Below are 21,501 nucleotides of genomic sequence, written 5' to 3' on the forward strand. Positions count from 1 at the left end.
TAGGTAATTATTTTCCTTATGGGGATCCTATCCCAAATAATTTTCTCCAAACAATCCTGATCACTACCATTGGTCTCACCAGTCTAGTTTTCTGCTCTCTCTCTCTATAGTTTTCCCCTAACCCCCACCCGACCCTCACACCGCCAAGCCTCTTTCCCGGCCCGCCTTCGGCCCAGCCGACTTTCCTCGGCCGCAGCGCCTTTGCGCGGTCCGCACACCTCCACGGTGTTCACATTTTTCTAATCTAAAATAAATCTAATCAATTATTTACAATAAAAATATGTGCATTACAAATCAATACCAACAAACCCAGCACCACAATACAAAGTAAAAACAAATAATTTTTAATTTCAAATATATTGCATATTAAATAATTATATTACAATTCTCGTCAAGAATACATTGCTTGCCCCGCAGTGCCCAACGATCCCCGAAATACCCTATGGTATCCTCCGTGGACAGTGCGTATCCCTCTCTCGTGACACCCGGGCGCGGACGTAACGCCAGGAACAGTGTGGGCAGAAATATCAGGCGGAGCCCTCTTCCGCCTGACGCCATGACAAAGGCCCGTCCTTCTCGTCCCGACCGGCGCTCCGCGGCCCGTCCATTGACAGTATGTGCAAGAATATTTTTTGACCTTAGAGCAATGTTAGCATCAAGATAACATGAACAATATTGTTTTTTTTTAAATGTTTTCCTCTTTGCAACGGTCTGTTAGATAATTGTAAAATAATGGCTGTAGTGCAAATATAACTTTTGAACTTGTGGGACCGTAAAAAATATGCAATATAATAAGAGATTAGATTGATATTTATGCTCTCAAGTTCACATGTTCACAAGTAGGAGTAGAATTAGGCCATTCGGCCCATTGAGTCCTCGCCGTCATTCAATCATTGCCGATCTCTGCCTCCTGGTCCAATTTTCATACCTTCTGCACATAACCTTTGACACCCGTTCTAATCAATATTTTTTCGATCTCTGCCTAAAAAATATGCACTGACTTGTGGGTCCAGTGGTGTGGATTTATTACGATCAACTATCGGTTCGAGACATGGAATTAGAAGAATTGGGCTATTTATTTTTGCATTGTTGTAAGAAAAGGTGCTTTTTGAAACCTGTCGTATTCTGCATGTAGTGTGTAATTGTAGCAGGAGTTAAAACTGACATGTAACAAATGTAATGCCACTGCGGTGATGGGGGTTTTCAATGTGCAGGTCGACTGGGAAAATCAGGTTGGTTCAGGACCCCACAGAAGATAGTTTGTAGCGTGCCTCCGCGATGGATTCTTAGAGCAGCTTGTAATGGATCCGACCAGAAAAAAGGCAATTGTGGATTTAGTATTGTCCAATGAACCAATTTTGATACGGGGACTAGAGGTAAAGGAACCGCTTGGAGGTAGTGATCATAATATGATTAGATTTAATCTGCAATTTGAGAAGGAGAATGTTAAATCGGAAGTATGAGTGATGCAGTTGAACAAAGGGGACTATAATGACATGAGGGAGGAGCTGGCCAAGGTAGACTGGAAAAGAGATCCTAGCACGAATGGCGGAGGAATAGCAATGGCAGGAATTTCTGGGCATAATCCGGAAGGCGCAGGATCATTTCATTCCGAAAAAGAAGAAATATTCTAAGGGGAGTAAGAGTCAACTGTGGCTGACAAGAGAAGTTAGGGATAGAAAAAAACAAAAGAAAAGATGTATAACACAGCAAAGAGTGGCCGGATTCCAGAGGATTGGGACATAGGACAACATAAGGAAACAAAACGGGTAATACGGGCTGCAAAGATGAAGTGCGAGGGGATGCTGGCCAGGAATATAAAGAAGGACAGTAAAAGCTTATTTAGATATGTTACAGGAAAAATAATAGCAAAGTCAAATATGGGTCCCTTGAAGTCAGATACGGGTGAAATTATTATGGGAAATGACAGAAGAGCTGAACAGGTACTTCGGATCTGTCTTCGCTAAGGAAGACACAAACAATATCCCAGACGTACTGGAGAACAGACGATCTAAGGGGTTAGCGGAACTGAAATAAATGTCCATTATGCGTGAAATAGTAAAGGATGATACATCCCCTGGGCCTGACGATCTGCATCCCAGGGTCCTCAGGGGGTGGCTCTAGAAATAGTGGACGCATTAGTGACCATTTTCCAATGTTCAATAGATTCAGGATCAGTTCCTGTGGATTGGAGATAGCTAAAGTTATCCGGCTTTTCAAGAAAGGAGCGAGAGCGAAAACGGGGAATTACAGACCAGTTCGCCTGACCGGTGATGGGAAAGATGCTGGAGTCAATTATTAAAGATGGGGCATTTGGATAGCAGTAAAATGATTAGTCCGTCAGCATGGATTTATGAAAGGAAAATCATGCTTGACTAATCTTCTGGAATTTTTTGAGGATGCGACAAGTAAAATGGATGAAGGGAAACCAGTGGATGTAATGTATCTAGACTTTCAGAAAGCCTTTGATAAGGTCCCGAACGGGAGACTGGTGACTAAAATTAGAGCACATGGTATGGCGTGGATAGAAAATTGGTTGCGGATAGGAAGCAATGAGCAGACGTGAACGGGTACTTTTCAGAATGGCAGGCAGTGGCGTGTGGAGTGCCGCAAGGCTCGGTGTTGGGGCCGCAACTGTTTACCATATATATTAATAATTTTGAAGAGGGAATTAGGAGCAACACTAGTAAGTTTGCGGATGACACAAAGCCGGGTGGCAGTGTGAACTGTGAAGAGGGTGTTAGGACGTTGCAGGGTGACCTGGACAGGTTGAATGAGTGGGCAGATGTGTGGCAGATGCAGTATAATATAGATAAATGTGAGGTTATGCACTTTGGCGGCAAAACCAAGGGGCAGATTATTATCTCAATGGGGTTAGGTAAGCAGGAGGTACAGCGAGACATGGGTGTCCTTGTACACCAGTCACTGAAAGTTGTCGTGCAGGCACAGCAGGCAGAGAAGAAAGCTAATGGAATATTGGCCTTCATAACAAGAGGATTTCAGTATAGGAGTAAAGAGGTTCTTCTGCAGTTGTATAGGGCTCTGGTAAGATCACATCTGGAGTATTGTGTACAGTTTTGGTCTCCTAATTTGAGGAAGGACATCCTTGTGATTGAGGCAGTGCAGCGTAGGTTCACGAGATTGATCCCTGGGATGGCGGAACTGTCATATGAGGAAAGATTGAAAAGAATAGGCTTGTATTCATTGGAGTTTAGAAGGATGAGGGCGGGTCTTATAGAAACATAAAAAATATATAAAAGGTCTGGACAAGCTAGATGCAGGAAAAATTGTTTCCAATGTTGGGCGAGTCCAGAACCAGGGGCCACAGTCTTAGAATAAAGTGGAGGCCATTTAAGACTGAGGTGAGAAAAAAACTTTTTCACCAAGAGAGTTGTGAATTTGTGGAATTCCCTGCCACAGAGGGCAGTGGAGGTCAAATCACTGGATGGATTTAAGAGAGAGAGTTAGGTAGAGCTCGAGGGGCTAGCGGAATCAAGGGGTATGGGGAGAAGGCAGGCACGGGTTGCTGATTGGGGCCGATCAGCCATAAATCACAATGAATGGCGGTGCTGTCTCGGGGCCGAATGGCCTCCTCCTGCACCTATTTTCTATATTTCTATGTTTCTCCAAGCTCCCAAGCTACGAAGTCCCCTATTTGAACAAGCAGAGTGAAGGCGCTGCAGATTCATTCAATGAATGGCGGGTTTACCTTATCTGCATAAGAAATAGACCACATCTCGCAACCTAGCGATCAGGCAGAAGAAATGATTCTGGGGAAGAAAATCATATTGATTATTGAATATACCGGGGTTAAATAATTCGGCTGGCAGCGTGTCAGGGATTCGGATTATGCTGCACTGAAAGAGCTCGCCCATTCCTTTAAGACATGAGAATACACTATGCTTCCAAACAATTACGCATCATTCGCAAATAATTTGACGTATCATTAGTGATTGATCAGATTTCGATGAAAGTGGACTGAGGCCGAGTGATCAGATCACCCGTATTCATGATCAATGACGGACGACAGCCACGATAATTTCAACATATTTAGGCTCATGGATAACTAAACAATACTTTCTTTAAATGGCATCTGATTAGAAGACATTTTATTAACGTGCAATTGTTTGCATTTTTATATATAGAAGTGAAAAAAATGACGATAGCTTTCAAGGATCTAGGTAACAATACTTTCGCGTATTTTTGAAACATTGGTCCACGAATTTACTGGAATAATCATTACATGTTGGCACGTTGTGCATTATGGATTCTCTTACCCACCACGAGTTACGCGGACGTCCACCTGTGACGTGGGACTGATCATTTACTGGGTCATTTTTTGGTTGACTTCTGTTGAAAGCAGTACGAAGCGGGACACCAACTTTTTTCTTTCAATTTAAATCTGTGGCTGACTGTAGTATTTTGCTGCAGTCACGATATGGTGGGTTTTTGGACTCGGCGAAGTTCATGGCAGACATTAAACCTGTAGGAATGTTAATTCGTCAGTTGACGTCGAGAAGGAAGCTACTCCGATGGACGCAAACTCTATGATGGGAATAATTTGCAAACCACCTTCCCCGCAAACGCTTTTACAGGCAGCACATATTATTAGAGAATGAGTCTTTCGCCAGACATCAGCGAACACGAATCAGCTGCCCTCCTGTTTCAATGATAACATTGAAAACAATTCAGAAATGCACCCCTGGGGAAAAGGACAAGTGGTACGATTCATCCACATGTATCGATAGTCCTGAATGCTAATGCCATGTTATTATTTCATAATAGAAGCAAAGTTGGAAACAAAGGGAAAAGGTAAATTATCTGCCCCCAATATGCCGCACCCTGTCTCGTTCCCCAATTTAGCCGAAAAATCCATTCGCACGTTAACGGTACAATGCATGGGGTTGATGGAGCATAGTACGTGATTGGCGGTACCATATTCGGAAGGGTGTTGAACCGATGGAACCAGATAATAGATACTAGGAAGAAGGACTATTAAGTTAAAGATGGATCGAGGTAGGCAACGACAGATGGTGGGACTTAACCTAGCGAGACAGGCGATGGAAATGATAAAAAATAATGAAGGACACATATATGGATAGGGGAAGTTAAGTGGTGATGTTATCCCTCCAACTTCGCTTTTAATTCTTCACATTTTCTGTGTAATAAAGTGCTGACCATTGCCGCGTGGCCGAGCCCCATCGGTGCCCATTTTTTGTTCGGACATATGTATTGACGATTGCGATGATAATGCCTCTTGCATTAATGAAAATTCGTCAATGTCATCAGCTTCGGCGCGAATTTTAACACAACCCTCAAATTCAGATGGACTGTATCTGACACTCCACCAGTTCCTCTTCATGGATTTCTGGTTCGACATTTCAGGAGACTGACGTCCCATTGCCATATTTTATAACCACTACTCCACAGCAACGTCTCCAATATCGTCTCCCACAATTCAATAAGTTGTTCCCAAATTGTCGCCGTGCGTCAAACCCCTTCGCAAGGTGATATTTTCTGCTTCATAGATAATAAAAAGCCCTCCTAACAGAAGCGTGCTTTTTGTCTGCATTAGTCGTTTGAGTCCACACAGCTATTACTTAATTTTCTGCAGGTCCACTCTGATTCACATTCCTCACTCGTAACAGTGGCACAGTTCAGTTCGTCCTGCCATTTCATTAATCCAGATTCCCAATCACATATATCACCTTCCCTCTATTCCGACAGCTTCGCCACGCCCAGTCAACAATCACATTTTGATTTGATTTAATTTGCTTTAATTTATTGTCATTGTCTTCAATGAAGAGAAAACGAAATTATTTTCCCTTAGTCATTCAATTTTTTTTAAATACCCACAAAACACAGCACACAGTAGTCCACAACACAAACAACCCCGCAGCAGCACCAAAGTTCCCCACTGTGAGGGAAGGAACCAAAGTCCAGTCAACCTGCTCGCCTAAGTTCTCCAATGTTCACACGTGGTGTGGGCCTCCTGAGCACCCAGTACTCGCCGCTACGGGCGGCCCGATGTTCAGGCCCTCTCGCTGGGAACCTATTGATGGCCACCTTCCACCGGAGTCCGCGGACCCGATGTCCATAGGCTGCGCTGGGCGGAGATTCGCGCTTGCGACCCCGGCACAGGGTCCCAGGACTCGCGATGTTAAAGTCAGCGCCGCCCGCGTTGGGAGCTCCGCACCCACAGTTCTGCAATGTTATAGCAGCGGCCCAACACTCCGGAGCTCCAAGTAGCGATCCCATGAAGGCTCCGCCCGCTCCACGGTGCATCCAGCGCCTCGCCGCCGCTGCTGAAGCTCTGGTCCGGTCCCCGGCAGGACAGGCTAGTGGGGGGGGGGGGGGGGGAGGAGGCGACGCTACTCAGATAGCCGCATCCTCGCCAGGAAGCAAATGAAGGACGGTTTCTCACCTACCCTACCCGCTTCCCCCCACATAAAACACCGAAAAAAACAAAAACACTAAAAAAACACACTCTAAACAACGAAATAAAAAAAGACAACCAGACCGTGGGCGGAGGCAGCTAGCAACAGCGCCACCGGATGTCCAACATATTCGCCCCCCCCCCCCCCCCCCCCCCCCCCGTTGCGTTCAACATGATGCACGGATTCCATGTTTTCCTCTTTCCCTTCCATCAACCCTTCACCTTATCCTTGCATATCCATGCCAACGAAGGAATCCTTATGTCTATCCGTTCACCTACTCCCCACGCCAAATCTATGGATTTAAAGATGCCTTAATGGTGAATGAAACTTTAATCCACACTTCTTCCAACCAACAAACTTTGCTTGTGATATGGCCTTGTCAACTTTGTTGAAACTAAGTTACTCTGCTCTTACGGCAAACAGACGTTCAGGCTTCGGTCTGCATGTCACATTTCCTCCCACTCCCAGGCCCGCATCCACTTGTCTGTCCTAGATATTTGACATTGCTACGACCATTGCATGGCCACGTGAAGATTGGAAGCACGTACCGCTCTGTTATATTACAAATCAACGCTATGGAGATATTTAAAAAAAAGTCAGTAAACATATCCGCCCACCGCATACCCACCATCAATCTCTGTTCCCTTAAAGTAATCTTCCCACATGGATTGAGAGACGTAATGACAAAGTAATACAACGTGGAAGCAAGCCCTTTGGACCGATTTGCCCACACCATCATCTACACTAATTCCAAGTGCTTTCTTTTGGCCCATATCCACCTGAAACTCACCAGACCATGTAGTTGTCCAAATGTCTTTTAACCCTTCTGATTTTATACGTCTCCTCTGGCAGAGGTTCCATGTACCCAACACTGTTTGTGCAAAACAGAATTGTCCATTAGTCCCTATTAAATATTCCCCCCGCATCTTAAACCTATGTCCTCTGGTTCATGTTCATCCTGCTGTGGCTAAATGCTTATGTTTATTTAGTATATGTCTCAACTACCTCCTCTGGAAGGGTCTTCCATATACCCATCGCCCTTTGTGTTGAGAAGTTGACCTGTGCTGCTGATCCCTGTGTTCTAAAACGCCACTCAGAACCCTCCTAGTCACTGTGTAGGCCGTGCCCTGATTTGACTTCCCAAAATACAAGGCCTCGCACTTACCTGTATTAAATCATTTTAACCATCTCTCAACCAACCTGCCAAAGCGATGAAGATCCTGCTGCAATTTTAAGTAACCGTATCCGTCATCGACGAAGCCGCCATCTTTCATGTCACTGAAAAATTGCTAATCATGCATTAGAAATTCTCATCCAAATCCACAAGCAGCAAAAGGTCCAGCTCTAATTCGCAAAACATACTAAATCACAGGTCTCCAGTACAAAAGAGAACCTTTCACCATGACGTTCATATTCTTCCATGAAGCCAATATGTTATCGAGTCGACTAACGCTTCCCGGGACACCTTCTATCTTCTCCTACATTCTCCATCTCCTTTTAATTATCCCCTTTTCAGCTAGTTCTATCTGCTCGTCACCCCCTCCTTGTTATGTTCCCCTGTAGGCTGCCATCTTGCTTCCCACCACTTGTGCCGAAAGATAGCGATATTCCATGTTTCTTTATTGTGGTATAGTAGCGGTGCGCCTTGAACTGTCCACATAAACCCTTTCTCCTGTAGAAATGCTGATTGATGGAGTGAATTTTTTTTCGTCCCCCTTTCTCTATCCAGATGCAATCATCTGCATTCTATTTTATTCTTAGATTCGTTCACTCTGTCCACGACCTTCTACAATTGTTGCTATTTTGATTTCCACCGAACTGGATCGCGGATGCTGCTCTAAATTGGTTTGCGTTATGAAGCCACCAAATCGTGAACGTTTCTCTTCCGTCACTCTTCCCTGAATTATCCTTCTCTTCCCCTTCTTTCTCAGACATCGTCCACGAAACAATAAAATATAGTTAATCCGCGGCCAAATACTTTAACCTAATCCAACGCTGCATTAATGATGAGTTAGCACACATGAGTGCAACGTAGGTCATTTTTTTTAACGCAGAAAACCTGAAACAGTATCTATAGAGACAGCATGGCAATGGCTGTCACTCCCAGCACACATGATCAAATGTGCACACCCCGAAGCTTCCATTTTGTTGGGCAGAAAATGCCTGGGAGAGCGCCACGCCTGTCTCTGAAAATTCGCGGCAAATTGTTCAAGGATCTTCACGCGTTGTACGCATTTTTCAGTCGAAATTGATATGTTATACAGCGACATACACTTTTTTTTAAAATTTCAGAACGGATAAAATGTGAGGAAACCTTAGAAAACATGGGTAAGCATTTTCTGTTTCAACAATTCGCAATTTCCTTCCAACAAGCCCTACATTCTACTCGTCGGAGGTGATGCCGTCGGCATTGGCCACACTGACATATATGCGGCCGGGTGAACTCGCATAATATGGCTTATGTATAGTTAAGGAGGGTAAGGACAAGAAGATCTTGATACACGTGGGGGCTGTGAGAAGACGTTGGCAAATTCTAGCTGCACCCGAGCAGCTCAGTCGCACTGGAGGCTGATATCCGGCGATTTTCGGGCGCTTGTCTTCCTTTCTTTCTTCCACTTTCTCTTCCTCCCCTGCTTCCTCTCTCACTTGCATTATCTCTCTCTCTCTTCGCTGGCTGGAACACCCTGGGTTTAAAGATGGGACCGGCGAGGAGCAGGCGAGTTAATCCAATAACAGCTAATTTGAAACAATTGTTGTCCTTTGACTGTTACCTCAGATCAGTCCAGAGCTAAGTACAGCGTACCGATGTTTTCCGGCAACCAGGTATCGTAGATACCGAAGATAGCTACCAAAATACAGCTGGGTTTGATCAGGTGAATAGGTGGGCTGAGGAATGTTTGATGAAGTTTAATACAGATAAATGCGAGGTGATGCATTTTGGAAGTCAAATTACGGCAGGACCTTCAGAATTTATGGCGGGTCTCTGGGGTAAAGTAGTCGATTAGACGGATCTAGAAGTACAGGTAAATATGTTCTGTAGAACCAACTAATGGTCATATTCGGTCTTGGCCGAAAGTACTAAGTTGTGGTTTGGCGGTTTACAGTAATATTAGGCAGTTGACAGGGAACGTACATTGGGAGCAGTTTTTTTGGCTAAGACGATAGCTGACTCGTGGGAGTCTTTTCAAAGCAAGCTGATCCGTGTTCACGACGGGCATGCCCTTGTTAGCTGGACTTAAAAGGATGGCAAAGAGCTTGCAAGTTTAGTCAGAAAAGAAGAAGGACGTATGCAAGTTTTAGAAACATTAGACCAGACAGGGCATTTGAGGAACATAAATCGTGCAAGGAAGAAAACACGCCGACAATTAGAAGGGCCAAAGAGGATCGATGAAAGCTTTTGGCGAGTCTGATTAATGAAAATGACAATGCTCTTTGTACGAATTTAAAAAAAAACAGGAGTGCCTGCAAGGAAAACGGGGGACCGCTCAACAACGCGGAAGGGAATTTATTGGCTACATAGGATGTAAACGATGTAGTAAATGTGTAATTTGCACCTGTATTCACGAAAAGGAAGGATATGGAAGAGCGTAACCCATTGTGGGGCATACTACGGCAATGTGATATGATGGGGCTGGTTGCCCGGGGGCTGTAGAGAGACTTTTGGTTGATAATTCCACAGTTCCTGATACGAATTAACGCAGGTTATGGTGAGAGGCAGGCAAGTAGGTAACAACTTTAAAGACAACAATCTATGCATCTTCGGCAGCCCGAACGTGAGCCAGAAGGAATGAAATGTATCAAATATTGCTTCTTTGTTTGAATGGTGAAGGGGAGTCTATCCAGGAAATTATAGACCGAGGAGCCTCACGTTACTAACTCGGAAGTTATTGGAGAAGAATCTTAGGACAAGGGCTTGCTAACATTTGGAAGACAATTGGTTCATTCGGGCTAGTGAACATACTTAGTTCATGGCAGACCCTATGTAACGACCTCGATCGATTTTCTCTTAACGAGGTGACGACGTTGATAGGCGATGGTAGGCCCGTGAATGTGTCCAACATCGATTATGTCGACAGATTATTATATATTACACGACTGTAATGACTGTTGTTGATATTTCGCGCATTTCACATATTAACTTGGCACATGAACTAAGTAAAAATCATTTATGTTAGGACTGTGTATAAATCTAATTCCCTCGACGGTACTGTAGTGCGCATGGCTTTAGCTACTGAATTGTAGTGTTTAGATTTCCAAGAAGCTGAATCACAAGATTGTAAAATATGTATTGCACTGGCTAACAGGATAATTAAAGTGGACGAGTCGGACCGGTGATGTAACTGAAATCTTCGGAGCTGTGGTTTTCCACGTTGAAAATATATATTTCAAAACGTTATGTTCTTAAATCAAACATATTGGGGATGCCTAAATAAGTATTAGGGTGAAATACAACAAGAAAAATTATAGTGGCAAAATTGGTAGTGATATTGGTCCCCAACATTGTTTGCGGTTGTTTGAATGATACTAACGCTCATCCTGTTAACAACAGTGAAAATTGCTTAATTACATCGCTATGGACCAATGCGTAACCGCACAAAAGCTGATCAAATACTCTGCCGGCACCATGTATATATGGTTTAGTAATTCTTTTTCTGCTACCGCTTTGCAATTTCCTTTTTGTTTTGGTGCTTTTTTTCATTAGAACAACTATTATTTCCGATCCAGTTACATCACCGTTTAAAATAGTCTAAGTTAAAAATATATTTCCATACTGATCCGTGGACCCCTACCTGCTAATAGCATGAACGTGAATATGAATTAAGATGAATTTGAATTTGTTACTGACTGATTTCTACTGCACGTGTATGCCCAATTAACAGAGGAGAATTTAACAGCAAAAGAAAAAGGTACGGGGCTTATAATGTAATTAATTCAAAGAGCTGGCGTGCACAATTATTGCTGTTTCACTCGTTAGTAAGGTAATGTCTGCCAATGAAAGTGCGCAATATAGCACGTACATATATAATGAAATGATTACCGGTTTCACCGAGCCGTAGAGTGTTCATTTTATTTCAGTTAATTCACTTTGGAAGGTGGTTCTACTTGACAAGAATAGAAATATTAAGCATTTGCGCACTGCGGTCATATGAAGTCGATTTGTGCATAAAATATTCCTGCTTCCGTTGGATTAGCAGCTAACGAAAACCACGTATTTTCCCATGTTTTTTATCGGCAATTTCATATTACCTGTACTTTTTGTAAAAATGTGCCGTTGTTTCAGTATCAATATTCAGTACAATGAAAAAATGCAAATGTGTTGGCCTTTTAAAATAAGGGATAACATTCAGTACCAACAATGTCCGTAATGAGATATTGGACATTTATTTATTCACAAGATCATTAAAGTGACAATAAAGCTGTTCCTGAAGTTAGTGCAAGACAAATTAAGAGAATGTGAGGTACATGTGCGAGAATCATTACTATGTTAATGTTCTATGAAACACTTCATATTTTGGAAACGACAATTTCCAAAATGAGCATGACAACATCCCGGTATACACTCTCTGTCAACTACCAAGGCAATTATAGAGTAATGGATATACACAGGGACTGCAGATATTGGTTTATACCGATGATAGCCACAACGTGCTGGGATCAGTCATTCACTTAGCAACTGGTCAGTCAGCTTAATGGCATAAAAAAGTTATATGCATTTTCTGGTTGGGCACTTATTCAGACTGAAAGTAGAGTGTGGGGACTGGAGGTAGGCGAAGGCAAGTGCAAAGCAGGGCTGGCAACAGGTGAGCAAAGACGGGCTGTGTCTGGATTACAATCATTTTATAGAATCCCCTTCCTGTTCCTATGCTGATATTTGTCTCCTAGGCCTCCACCACTGTCAGGGTGAGGGCACGCGCTAATTGGAGGAACAGAAGTTTTTCGCTTGGGCAATTTACAACCCAGCGGGATGAACGTTGATATCACGAATTTGAAGCAACAACTGCATTCACTCTCTCCTTCCTTCCCCACGCTCGTCGTCCGACTGACTCCGCTGTTCGCATCATTGAATCGCTGCTTTATCACCTCTTCCCCAGCCAACAATGGGCCATTAATCGCTCTATCCTTCCTTCGTCATCTGTTGCAGACCCTTCCTTTTTATGTCCTTTTCCTACCACCTGTTCCCTCCCCTCTTCTTTTAATCTGAAGCAGGGTTCCGACCAAAAACATCCCCTATACCATAATATAATCCATTTGAAGATGCGATTCAACTGCTGACTTTTTACTGAAAAATGCTGAAGAGGATTCAATGAACGCAATAGTTCTCTGTAAAACAACGAAATTCTGTTATTATTTTTTAAATTGTTATTGCTTTCTGTTTGCAGAGCTCAGCATTAGTGAAGAATCTCTCAGAGATCTGGGTATGTCTAGAATTATTTCTGAGACCATTTCTTTCCAAATGTTATTATTTGGACGAAGGACAACTAACCTTCAGCTGGGCACGTCTTTGTGATATTGGAGTAATCCAGAGCACACTGAGAAAACCAACGCGATCACAGGAAGAAAGTGCGAACGCGACCAATCAGCATTTGAAGACCGGATCGACCACAGGTCTCTGGCGCGATGTGGCAGCAACTCTGCCAGTTATGCCACTATCACGTCCTACAAGGAAAGCAAAATATGATATATTTGTTTCCTCGTGTCCTAAATCGTGGAGTAATACATCGTTATATATTTTCTCCTATTAGACCGAACACTGAAACAGCGAGTCAAAGGTACAATGATAAAGTTACTATATCAACTGGCTGTGTAATTTCATAAACATTGAATAACGTTTAACATTTCCAGTACAATTCTCCACTGTCATTCCTGACTGTCCACCAATCAGCCAACCAAAAAAATGGAAATACCCACGCAGCGTGACAAAATTTCGTAGGTAGTAATTTGACTTTCAATATGAATGGAAATCAGATTGTTCAAATGCTGGATATTTTTTAATAAAATGGAAAATGGCAATGACCAGATGGTCACATACCAACAGTTCATGCCCGCCATTATGTTCCACGACCCAGGCATTTTTCCCTTCCTTACCGACTTCCGTTCATTCCCCTCCTTCTGGCTTGATAGGTCACTCTTCTGTCCTTTTCTTGCACCCATTGTCTCCTTTTAACCTCTAGCGTGTGTAAACCCATCCGTCATTCACAACTATCCATCACCTGAATCCATCTATCACTTGCCAGAGTTGTCCAGCCCTCACGTCTTTTCCACATTCATCCATCTACCAGAGTCAGTCTGAAGAAGGCCCGAAACGCTGACTATGAATGTCATCTAGATATGCTCCCTGTCCCGCTGAGTTATCGATCACATCATGTTTTTGTGTGAAAATTATAACATTCTTTCTGCCTTGTAGAACTGCAGCAATGTGAAGATATATTCGAAGATTTGGGTGAGAAATTCATAAATTTACCGGAAGCAATCAAAATACCAATATATCTTTCTGACTATCGAGACGTCATGCTACGCAAACCGCTTGCAAATGTTCACGTGAATATTACATTGCTGTGTTATGGGAAATCGTTCCGTCTAGAAAACAAAGGAAAACTGAAGAATGCATAAATTCGTATCATAATGAAATATTCGAAACATTAGCTCTCAGCCCAATTATTTTCGGTACATTTCCCCAATCTGTACTGCCTCGCTCTCCTTTTCAGAATTTAATTTGAGTCTCATTCGCACGAACATTTGGGGATTTCACTAAAATATTAAAGGAAACAACATAATTAATAACCGAAACATATTGAAAATGTGCCTTTTATTTTGCAGAATTACTGCACAGCAAATATTTGACATTGTTAATGAAGATAGGCCAGAATTGATATACTCGTATATTGTTTCATTTGCACTCTCTCTGTTTCTGTCTGTCCCCCTCTCGCTTTGTTTTCGTACTTGCTAAAATAATATACTTAACCTGTCTCTCCTTTTTCGATGCTTGGATCTGGTACATTCCATGCACTGTTTCTCCATCCCATATGATGAGAATCCTCTCTCAATTATACTGTTGCCTGATTTCCGTCATTATGGAAGCGCCTTCAGTCGTGCTATCTCAACAAAACAACCTTCGAAAGATTGATATCCGTCATTATGGAAGCGCCTTCTTCTTGCTATCCCAACAAAGCAATCTTCGAAAAACATCGAACGATGTCGATGGGAATAAGATTTAGTTGCATATAAAATGCTGCACCTATTATATAAGCCGTATAATACGTCTACCTTGGTATCCAGTTGACACCTGAGCGAAGTTAGTATGTAAAATATTTGTAGTTATTCGGAAATAATGAGACAAACAAACCATCAGTCTAGAAGCAATAATCACGCGTGTTTAATTGCCATGGGAATAATCTACTGTTACTGGATGCAGCCGTACTGGCGCATTAATGGCGCACACATGGTTTGCAATAATCAACAATGAAGTAAAGTAATAGTCTGCAATACTGGGTAACCAGACCGGTCAACAGACCATTAAAATAAAACCCTATTTAAAATATAATCTCAGTGCTGGTTACGGGTCAATCACGTTCACGCCGTTCAATACACGTGAATGATGTAAATCCACAGAGAAATATTAACTATTTCCAATGCATCGTACTTGCATCTATTACTTCATTTTGAAGTACTTGACGTAATAGGTGCGGTATCAGTTTAAAATAAGAGAAGCATGTTTACATGGTGCAGCTTTGTGGAATTAAATCACATCGTGTAGAACTAGCGATGGGACGAAGCTGAATGTATGTCGTATGCAGGCAAGTGGTCGGCACCGAATCCTCCCTTTAGCATTGATCTATGTATGGTCAAATATTTCGAAACTCCATCGAATGATGTGACACCCGATCAAGCCATTTGAAACGGTCGGCATTTCTCCGCCAAAGGGGACCATATTCGTTCTGAATATTTTATTAAATAGACCGTGGGCCGAACATCCAAAATGTGTCTAGATTTTAACTTTTGTGACCCATCTCTATTATTTACTTGCAATTGGGCGCAGATTTAGATAAACAATCATTGAGAAAGAATGCATAACTTGACAGTGCAAAATGTTGTACATGAATTAATGATGCTAATTATACCAATTAACAGCACCCTCTTGTGCTCAATAATAGGGTGCAGTATATTACTCGACGGGGAGCTGCATTCCGTGCGGCGGTCTATTTTATATAGAGGGTTCTGTGGTAGCGCCGAGACTCGAATGGGAACTTTGAATACTATTACACCAATTACAGGGTGCGTGTAACTCTTCACCGCTGGAATTTCAGTCTGGAAATCCGTGGTCTAAGGGGAGTGGAAGCTGGTGAACAAAATGTATATTTTGCAACAAGTCCAGAAGGTGAAACTTTGTCATGAGTCCGACCAGAGGTGAACGGTGTGAGACTGCCGCAGAGGTCCCCGGTTACACCGGCTCCTGAACTCGCCTAGTTAATAGCTGAGGGTAGATCCTGCGCGTTCCCCATTTTTCTGAACCACACTGACTGGCAGCCTGAAACAACGCGCGTGATTGGTCGATTGGCGTCCGACTCAATGTCAAACGTGATTTGATTGGACAATTACCACTCGAAGAATTGAAAAAATTGTGGAGGTTTTTTCCATATTTTATAAATATGTGCGGGTTTTGTTCTTGACGAGCGTCAGATAAAATATCTATAATATTTTTACACAATATGTTGTAAATACAGGTAGCTTTGTGATGTTGGTCACGAAATGAAACGAAAAAGCACCTCGGCCCACGGACTATAACTGAACAGTTCTGAAAGCGACATTACCCATATATCTAGTGCTTGGCTTTCAACGTGAGCATGAATCGGCAAAATTTGCATTCAATACACCTTATCGGCCAAGCTTAATATGATATTTATTTGAAATATTGTTGGATGTGCAATGGTTAGCGAACTGACTGCGATTGATAGTGTAATTGGAAAATGAGGTATTTTGCACACGTGTAAATTAGTAGCGAAATATAACATTGGACAAATCTACCGAATAATAATGTTTTACCACAGCAAAATCACTATGGGATTTCACCATTTAATTTATGTTTACTTTTCAGATTATTATTAATACGCGTAGCAAGGCACCGCAAAATACTTTATTTGTATGTAATCAAACGAAATCAGAAAATACTAAACGCAAATGAAATCAAGCCAAATTCAGCCTATTAATTTGAAACATATTCTAACAAGGTTAATAATTTAAATGATAATGTATGTCTTTTTTAACAGATGAAAAAATAAAAGAGAAAAACAAAGGTGGCTGTTACGGCGTTTTACTCTTGTGCGGAAACATTTGCTCGGGGTAGAACATATATCATGTTTTTTTAATTATCAGTGAACATTGTCGTAGTTTTCCCTTCTTTGTCCACTTATCTGGTGTCCATAGAAACAGTTAATACCAGTTTTTTTTTAAAAAGCGGAGGTGGAGGGTGGCAACTTTCTGCCAGGTGGTTTAACCGTGTTGTTAATACAATAATCAGAACACTAAATTAACACACAAAGAGAGTTCCTTCTCTTATCCCTACACATTTGATGAAAATCACTAAAATAACGTACGTTTGAGAGCGCAGAGTGTCACATTGCTGTAGACGATTTGAAATGGTACACAATAATGCGTGTGCTTCATAGTACAGTGAACGACCCTTTGCTCTCCCAAGCATCACGCTCAGAGAACAGATAACATGTCTGATCTTTCCGAATACCCTGAAGCCGAACATCTACAGAGAACTGTGTTGTTCATCGTCTTCTATCCACGCTGGGTCATTCAACTGATCACAGCAATTAGTTTGTGTAACACATAGTATGGAACATAGAACGAGACAGCATAATACGACGCCCTTCAGTCCCCAATGTTTGTGCCGAACATGATGCCAAACCAACTATTATCTATCGACACGTAGTCCTTATAACTTCGTACATATCACTATGCCTATTCAAAAGTCTCTTGAATGCCACTATGGCATTTGCCTCAGACACGATGCCCATCAGCCACTCAACGTTACCTGTGCAATGACATTGCCCCGCACATCTTCTCCTTTTAACGTTGGCCTTGTTACCTTAATATTATGCTCTCCAATATTTGATATTTTTATCCACGGAACAAAAACGTTTCTGACTGTCTGACCTATCAATGTTTCAATTAATTGTATATACTTTTACCAGATCTACCGGCAACCTCCGTAGGTCCACGGTAGAACTAATAGGACTTGATGTTTCAATCCCTGTAATACGTCGGCACTCTTGATATTAGCAGTGGGATTGTAGTGGTGAAAGGTAGGGTAGGTACGTAATCGGGGTTACATTAGCTGGGCACCCTCCGTCGTTGAGGTTTCATCAATAAGCCCACAACGTCTCCAGAGGGCTCAATTGTGACTCCTGGAGTCCCAGGTACACCCACCTCAATCCATACCCTCCTGTCTTCAACTTGCAGCCCAATTGTTATCTTTTATTTTGATCCAAAGCCATTTGCTGCTTTTTTCTGCAGAATTTGATAACGACTTGAAGACTTGACGGCTTCTTCAACACCATCTTCCCATGGAACTGTCAATCTACAGCATATACCAACTTGACTGTTGTGGACCACAGGACGATGTCTGGCCGGAGTGTTGGAAGCACAATATCTGGGGGAAACACTAATTTCTTTCCAAGTCCACTTCCATTTTCCAATCCCGAGCAGGCTGCAGAATGCTTGCATCCTTTGATCTTATCTGGTGCTATGGAGGTTGGTCTGCTGGTAGAAGTGTTATGAAGTGGACATTTCCTGCCGATGTTTGTGGGGAAGCATTTGTGATCGTTCGCCTCTGTTCCAGGATTGATGCCAGCTGTCTGAGAACTTGGTTAAGCCGCCAAGTGTAACGCCCTTGGACGAGGCTCGTAGTGCATCCTGTTGAAATGTGCATAGTGATGCAGGTGCTTGGCAAAGGGAGCAGGCTGGGTCTTCTCCGAACCACTGCATCAGGTTCTGGGGAGATGGTAGAACATGATAAATGACCCTGATGGCAAAACTAAGCCGAGATCCCTCCATTTGCGAGATGCCACACCAGCTGAGTTTCCTCTTTTCCAGGCTCTCCCAGTTAGTCCATTGACCCAGCTTGACCTTTGAGATGGCCTTGGCGTGACGGTCTGCCTCCTCCCGTTTCCTCACGCGCTCCACCACGAGCCGTCTCTTCTGCTCTGGTGTTGCTTTGTGCCATTGAGGAGCTTATGGGACGAGCCTGAGCCGAGCCCGGCTCTCCCGTGTGGGACTTGGCCAACCACATCCCGGAAATGAAGAGCAGACTTGGCAGGCTTCAGATCTTGGTTCTTGGTTCTTGGTTTATTGGTCCTCCAAAATATTCCAAATGGAATTTAAACTGGAGGTGGTACCTCATGGCGGTAACCCATCTCCCCCTTCCCCACACCTCTCTCCCCCATCCCTCTCTCCTCTCCTCCCCCTCTCTATCTCGCTCTCCTTACCCCTCTCCTTCTCCCTCGCCCTGCCTGCAGTCATACACAATAATAATAAATAACAAAACATACAATACACACAAATTAACACCACCATAGTGAGTTCACCAAGCACCTCCTCACTGTGATGGAGGCAAAAGTCTTAATCTTTGTCTCTTCCCTCCTTGCTCTCCCTCTGCGCTGAGGCGATCCAGGCAGAAGATGCCGCCTCCAGTCCAGCGGACCTCCGAAGTGATGTCGCCGCCGCCTCAGCTCCGCTGCCGAAAGCCGGAATGCCGTCTCCGCTCCGAGTCGGGCCGCCGCTGCCTCAGCTCCGAGTCCCGCCGCCTCAGCTCCGAGTCCCGCCCCTCAGCTCCGAGTCCTGCCGCCTCAGCTCCGAGTCGAGCCGCCGCCGCCTCAGCGGGGGGCCGCTGTTCGAATAGCAGTATCTTCAGATTCAGTGAGGGTCATGACCAACCTTGCTTTAGTGCATTTGAACTCTCCCACAAGACCTGCAATGGATAATTCCAATTTGCCATTTTCGTGCAGTCCGACAGGTGCCAGGTGCAGCCCGCCAGGATGCCTACTTCCAGTAGTTGCCACGCTGTGGTAAAGTTTGAAGTTGTGAGATAAAATTGCAGATCCTGGAAGTAGTTTTTTTTTAAACCAGATTTGTTATTTTTGCCGGCACCTGACTGAGTTCAAAAGCAGTCCACAGTAGCGAATGAAGAACTGATCCATAGTCGTTGGCCAGGGCGAGGAACAAGACATGCAGATTATTTCGTACTTTTTTAGCAGTCTGGATTTGGATGCCATCCAGGCTGGATTTGGTATGTTCAAGGCGGTACCCGGGCGTGGCGCCGACGAACGAGAAGCCGAAGCTAAGCGAAAGGGCGGGACGCCTAAAAGCCAACTAACCGAAAGGCTGCGTCGCCAAACAGAGAACTCACCGAATGGCCGCTCAGCCAAAACGCCACCTACCCGAAAGGCGGCGCCGCCTACAAGTCAATGAACCGAATGCCGCTCAACAGAAAAATCAAATAACGGACATGACGTTGCCTTGGGGCGGGACTTGTCAGCGATTGGTCCAGACCCCCACGTCCATCGCATCACTATGGAGGGATGAACATTGTCCAACACCTCCGCTCCACCCGACCCACAGCTCGCGGAGGGTGACCATGGGAGAGTGTGGGATGTTCCGAGGGTTGCGCACCTTCGGCCGCTTAAACTTGGTGCTTGGGTTCAGATTGCCCAGTCACCGATGGCTTGTGTGGGAAAATGAACCCCACCCTCCCCGCCGGTGAAGACGTTTCAAGGCATCCCGAGAAGCCTGCTCTGCCAGCCTTTTGGATTGACAATGAATTGTTTTCATTCAGATACTATGTAAGTTTTTTTGCCATCACACTGAAATAAATCTTGCCTTCCATGTTAAGGTTTATTTGCAGAAATTGTTCGATAGTGTTGATATATTTCAAGTCCGTCAAACCTCTCCTTGCAGTTAATAATCTCCACATTTTGCAATGTCTCTGCTTTCTTCCTATAATGGGTCGACCGGAACTGCACTGAATAATCCAAATGAGGCCTAACCAAGTTCATATAAAGTTGAATACTGAGCTCCTGACTTATATACAATGTCACCACATATGAGATTAAGCATGCCATATGCTTATTCAGCACTCTAACGTCACATGGTGTCACTTCGAGAAGTTATTGATTTTGACACCAAAACTGTTCTGTTTACCAGTACCGTTAAGAGGCATGCCATTAACTATATATTTCCCCTTACATAAAACGCAAAACCTCACATTGTTGGAAATATTTTTGAACGTCGCTAATCCCAGGACAACAACAATTGCTCAGCGTGGGTAAGATGAATAATTATATTTAATGGTTAAGTACTAAACCTTCTCTTTCCCTAATTTCAGAGTTATTAAAATCCGAAGTGGCCCTGGATGATATCGGTAAAAATAACTATCGCATTTAAATACACTAATATATTCGTCATATCCTTTGTTAAGACTATAACAAGGATTTAAGTCTGACGCACGAGTATGCTTTGAACCTTGTCGTTTAGCTATTGCGAATATAAACATGTCGAGCATGTTCCTTTACGGATTTTCGTGTGTATGTCACTTGACATTAAGAAGAGAATAATGCGCTTTTAGGACCTATCGCGTTCCAACACATTGTAATAAATCATTTCTGCCTGTGTGAAGCATTTAACAATGCGTTGGTCTTTAGTGTTTTGTTTACTTTTCTTTTTTCCGCCTGGTAATAAAATACCGCAATAAAATAAGAGCGTTTGGGGAGGTCTATTGCACCTGCAGTGGGCAGGTGCAATAGACCTGCACGGGAAATTAGACGCTCCCGCTCACCTGAGTCTCGGGCAGATGGGGGCTGGTCGGCCTAGGAGAGGGGAAACTCTGATTTAAAACCACCACTGCCTTGTGGCCGTATCCAGTCATGTGAATGGCTCATTGAGCAAACCTCTAAAAAATCTACAGTCGGAGCCCCTAAAGGCAGTTCGTCGCTGTCTACAATCTCGCTCTGGCAGCTCTGCGACGGCGATGGTGCCAAATTGAAACGGCCCTGCTGTTCCTTTG

General features: G+C 43.5%; 1 long non-coding RNA gene across 1 annotated transcript; it reads left to right on the forward strand.

Annotated features, from left to right (window-relative positions):
- The first annotated feature begins 2,894 nt into the window (after positions 1 to 2,894).
- Positions 2,895 to 11,344, forward strand: LOC129709020 (uncharacterized). Its single transcript, XR_008725443.1, has 4 exons — positions 2,895 to 4,181; positions 4,786 to 4,812; positions 8,730 to 8,765; positions 11,318 to 11,344. It is a non-coding gene; the product is annotated as an uncharacterized LOC129709020 (long non-coding RNA).
- Positions 11,345 to 21,501: the final 10,157 nt, after the last annotated feature.

The sequence above is a fragment of the Leucoraja erinacea genome, chromosome 24, assembly GCF_028641065.1.
Source record: "Leucoraja erinacea ecotype New England chromosome 24, Leri_hhj_1, whole genome shotgun sequence".
In the NCBI taxonomy this organism is placed as follows: domain Eukaryota; kingdom Metazoa; phylum Chordata; class Chondrichthyes; order Rajiformes; family Rajidae; genus Leucoraja; species Leucoraja erinaceus.